The 5,687-nt window shown below is 38.8% G+C and overlaps 1 long non-coding RNA gene across 1 annotated transcript; it reads left to right on the plus strand.

Annotated features, from left to right (window-relative positions):
- On the plus strand, nucleotides 288–1,476 carry LOC104742041. The gene is made up of 2 exons (XR_760417.1): nucleotides 288–1,007; nucleotides 1,292–1,476. It is a non-coding gene; the product is annotated as an uncharacterized LOC104742041 (long non-coding RNA).

The raw sequence follows: 5,687 nt of genomic DNA on the forward strand, positions 1-5,687 counted from the left end.
CATCATCATCCACGAGATGGTGATTCTGCTCAAGTGGAGTAACAGATGGACGAGAACCAAGGTTGCCAGTATCGACAATAATATATAAGGCATACTTGCGCTGGGACAAAAATATTCCCTCTGACCCTCGAGAAACCTCAATACCGAAGAAATATTTCAATTTCCCCAAATTTTTCATAGAGAAATATTACTCTAAGTAGTCTTTGAACTTTTGCATCATATAGCTACATTCCAACAAATAAGAAGATGATCAACATAGTTCACACTACAAGAAATCGAGGTATTGATAGCATTATAATATAGCGTTTAATGGTCTTTTGCTATGGTTGACATACTTTTTATAGTGTTTGTCGAAAAAGAGACGCTGTGTTTGATTGATGCGAAAAACCTAATTCATTCTCCCTCTCACTTTCGTTTACTCTCCCTCCATTGTTTCACTTATCAAGCTTTTTAATTTCTCACTGTTTCTGTCCATCTACGGATACTCATCTAAACTCTTAATCCAGATTCATAACTATATGTGTCATCTTCCTCTTCTCCACCAAAAATAATGAACCCCCAGATCTGTTTTAGATCTCGTCACCGCTCAATCTCTATCGCCGGAGTAACCGAATAAGATGTGACCACAGAGTTCTTTCGTTGATTCTCTGAAGTTTGCAAGGGATCTACTTCGTCGGCGTTGCCACCATCCCGTCTCCTAGAACTGTCGTCGTTTCCTCATCTTAGCGTTTGAGTCTGTTGAGATTTTGTTTTAGGGTTCACCAATTTGTGTTTTTTATTCATAACTCTTATGATTTTGTTAATTCTTCATGCATTGGATTATATTAATTGAGTCGCAACGATGCTAATCTTTGAAGGAATTGATGTTCTCATAGATGAAAGTGAGTGATAATTGGGAACGAAGAATAAGATCTTTTTGTCGAAGCATTGGATCTGTAACGGCGACTGCTGAAGGAAGAAACGATATGGTGAGGAATGAGACAACATATCGTGAAGTCAGATTCAAGGTTAGGGTTTAATCTTTATACTAGTTTGGGTGTCGTTATCAAGCGGAAGTCTTGTGCTTGCTTTTGATTCTCTAAGAAGCTTTTCCGTTTGTTTCAGGCTTTAGCTTAATATTTTTGTTTCAATTTAGCTTAAATGGAAAGCTCGATTCTTTGAACTTTTGCTACAGTTTAGTTTTAAAATTGATTCAGATCTTAAAATTTACTCCAAATTATCTTAATTCAAGCTCTAATCTATTAGATCTTCTCTTTTATTTTCGTTTTGTCCTCTCTCCTTTTTTCTGCAGATCTTGACTGTTTCATATATTAAAAAATCAAGGTATGAGATGGGTTGAAGATGCGGACAACGAGACTGGGTGGGTGTTGAAGATAGGAGAAGAAAATAGAAGCGATGATGACTTAGTGGTTTCTTTTGCAATTTTAAGTTTTAATTTCTTTTTGTTCTACATTGAGTAATAATATTTAGATAACATTGTCTTTGTAAATTTTTATAAATAATATTATTGACTATTTTTTGCTTTATAAACTTGATTACAAATATCTAAAATTTAAAATTTAAATTTTAAATTCAGATTCAGATCTCATATCTGAATAATTGAATATACAATTGCAGATAAAAATTGCTATTATATAGTTTTTAATTATAGACAAATAAACACTATTATATGATAGCATAACATAAAACCGTTATTTTAAGTGTCTGATCTATGATGACGGGCGCAAATATAGCGTTAGTCAAAACGCTATGGTTTCGTTAGATAGCGTTATTCAGATGCTATTAATACCCAATATTCTTGTAGTGTCAACACGCGAATGTCGATATTTACACGAGTGTAAGAAAAAAGTGAATAATCATCGTACGCTTGTTTAAAACCAAATCAAAGTAATGCATCAGAGAACATCTTAAACCAACACTGAGGGGCTTGTTTCAGCCCATACAACGATTTTCTACAGACTTTACCGGGATGATAATGACGGAAACCTTGTGGTTGCTTCATATAGACCTCTTTCTCAAGATCACCATGGAGGAAAGTATTATTAACATCAATTTGAAAAACCTCCCACTTATGAGAAGCGACAAGCCGAAGGAGAGTACGCACAATGGTCATTTTAACAATCGGGGCAAAAGTTCATTATAGTCTTCCCCTGCTATTTGTTTATTTTCGTAGACAACCAGTCGAGCGTTGTAACGCTCTAGAGAACCATCAGCACGGTATTAGTTTTATACACCCATTGAGAATATCAGAATCAATAGCAACCTTACCAGGCGGAAGATCACAAACATCCCATGTTTTCTTGAATTCAAGAGCATCCACCTCTGTAGACATAGCATCGTTCCACGCCTTATTGCAAACCACCTCTTTGAAACTTTTGGGTTTAGAAATGGCAGTGATGGTAGCTAAAAACGCACGGTGACCTGCTGAAAACAGAGTATTGGAGATGTAATCAGTTAAGGGATACTAAGATGTACCTTGGACCGAAGACGATGACTGAGAAACAGAGGAAGAGAGAGCATGATGGGTAGGAAGATCAGACGTAGTGTTATACAACACATAATCTTTGAGCCGTACATTTTGTCGAACTGTTCTTTTGCCTTGGCGAGGTGATGTGACGTCTGCAAGAATTGGAGAAGAAGAAAAAATAGACGGTGGTTTATTTATCGAACTCGGCATTGCAGGTACAGAAGCAGGAATGGTAGGAAGCGACGTGGAGTCCGTCGTAGAGAAAGCAGGAGGACCTGCAGAAGCCCCCTGCTCATTGATGACTGAGTGCTTGGCTCCTGTGGCAAAATAGAGGATATGTGAGTACCATCAGGCACAATCGAAGAAGAAAACTTGATATTCCCCCTGTTAGAGACAACCATAGGCATACACAAGTCATAATCAAGCAGTACATGAACAACAACAGACAATGAAGGAGACACTTCAGTAAGTTATTCGGAAAATGGAAAGACGTCTTCGTGAAACACAACATCACAAGAGATCAGAAACTTGTTATTTTCCATATCAAATACTTTCCACCCTTTTTGGCCAAATGGATAGCTAACAGACACACAAAAACGGCTACGGGTTCCAAACTTGTCCTTGTCACGAAACAAACTGTATACATAGAAAGACGACCCAAAACCCCGCAACTGATCATAATCAGGCTTAGTTCCATGAAGAACCTCGTACGGAGAACGGTTGTTATGCAGAGACGTTAGAGTACAATTAATTAAATACGTAGCAGTTAAGACAGCTTCTCCCCAAAACTTGATAGGAAGACTGGCTTGGAATAACAATGCACGAGCAACATTAAGTATGTGGCGATGCTTCCGCTCCACATGTCCATTTTGTTGTGGTGTCCCAACACCCGCAGTTTGATGAATAATCCCATGTTGCCGAAAGTAGGATGAAAGACACAAAAATTATGTTCCATTATCACTACGAACCATTTTAACTGTCTTGCCAAACTGTTTTTCGGTGTAAGAAAGAATGTTTGTGAGGACAGTACGTACTTTAGATTTTCCAAGTAGCAGATACATCCATACTGATCTTGAGAAATCATCAACAATTGTCAAAAAAAAAATTGCACCGCAAGAAAAAGGCACTTGATACGGTCCCCACACATCACAATTGATTAAAGAAAAATAATCAGAAGCTTTATTGATACTATCAGGATAAACTTCTCTAGTTTTCGTAGATCAAAAGCACACGCCACAAGAGGAAGAGCTATTAGAAGAACTGGAAACAGAAACCATAGGTAAAACCAAAAGAAGTGAATAACTTGGATGGCCCAACCGTTGATGCCACAAAGCTTGATCAGAAGAGACACTAACTGTATGAATCTTTGCGGTTGCAACGTCCACAAGATAGTAAACCCCATCACGCTCTTCACCTTTTCCAATCAAAGTCCTTGAAAAACAGACTTGTAAAACACAAATTGTATCAGTAAAGGTGGCCATGCACTTAGTTTGCTTCACAATTTTAGAGACAGAGATCAAAGTGCAGTTCAATGTTGGGACGTAAAGAACACTAGTCAATGAAATTTTCTGTGAAAGAGGAAACACTCCCTTACTCAAAGCCATTGCTTTGCTACCATCCACAAAACCCACCGATCAAGGTGAAACAGGAACAACTTTAGTCAAGAGGGAAAGTGATATGATCGTGGCCAGCAAGGAGACAGAAGCCGCAGAGAAACCGGAGATCGTGGGAAGGATCACTCGTTCAAGAGCTAAGGAGATGGCCAAGGAAGCTCATGCACTCATAGCTGACGAGTCATTCAATCCACCGAGGATCTAAGTCTTCAACAAATCCACCCTGAAGACTTCACCCGGTAATGATAACTAGATAACTTAGGTGTGAAGTTTGTACTCTTTTTCCCATAGCTGAGTTTTGTCCCAATGGGTTTTCTCGATATGGTTTTTAATGAGGGAAATGGATCACTACGTCGAGTTATCTAGAAGTCATTACCAATAGGGAATAATGACTTCTGTACTAATACAAGTGACTTCTGTACTACTACAGATCACCTAGACGCTTCGTTGTTTTCTTATTTCCTTTACACGCCTTGTTGTTTTATTTTGAACTTCCTGCTGTTTGGAGTGTCGAGCCTTAGGGTTGATTATAAAACCCAAAAGCGACGCCTCCTTGTTTGGTAGCGAAGAAGTTTTATGTAACAAGTATTGTTGAATCTTTGTTCTCTCAATCCGAACTCGTGAATGCGTTCATGATTTCGAGTTTCTAAACACTTTGTGATTAAGAAACTCTTCACTTTATTTTTGAATCCATATAACCATCTAACACTTTTCACCATCGAATCCTTGCTTTTCTCTCTTGAACATCACCTGCCGTCACTCGCAATCCACTTGTGCATAATCACCATCAATTCACGTCGCCACTTACCTGTCATCAGCCTCCATCAGAGTTTCATCCTAGGGAGTTCGTATTATGTGGTATCAGAGCCAACTCTGTGCCAAAGGCTGAGCGATTCTAAACCCTAATCTCGTTTTGTGTTGTTTTGATTTTGTTCATTTGTTTAATTCTTTGTTGTGTTAGTCTCTGATGTTTTAGCTTTCGTTGTGAGTCTTGTTTAGTTTTAGGATTTGTTTTTTGTTGTTCGTTTGTGTCTAGATTACGAGTCTTAGAGTTTATTTTGTTCTTTCACTCAAGGAACGTTTTACTTCGAGTTTTCTTCTTTATTTTGCAGGTACAATGGAGCTTTCTCCAGAAGCTATGGAAGCTTTGAACCAAGCCATGGCTAAGCAAATAACAGAAGCAAACAAGACAATGTCTACTCAGTTCCAGCAACAGATGGAGCAGCTCAGTAACAAGTTTGAGAAGCAGATCAAAGATATAGCTCAAGCAACTAGCGCTTCAGATCAGAGTTCTTCAGAACCGCCTAGTCCTAATGAGGCTCTCCGCTTAGCTAAAGGAAAGGCACACGTGGGAGCTTCTTCCAAACATACACGGATCAGAACAGATAAGTCACCCACTGGGGGAAGAGAGACTTGTTTCATTCAGAGAAGGAACACTCAAAGCACAAAAAGAGAGCATCGACGAACTGGTAGAGATCCTACACGCCCACGACGAGCTGAACAAGTAGCTGGGCATCGAATATACTTTGATACAGATAGAGAGTATTCAGAAGAAGAGGAAGCCTCAGATCATAGCCAAGAGACAATGAGGAGAAACAGAAACAGAG

This window comes from Camelina sativa, chromosome 14 (assembly GCF_000633955.1).
Source record: "Camelina sativa cultivar DH55 chromosome 14, Cs, whole genome shotgun sequence".
NCBI lineage: Eukaryota > Viridiplantae > Streptophyta > Magnoliopsida > Brassicales > Brassicaceae > Camelina > Camelina sativa.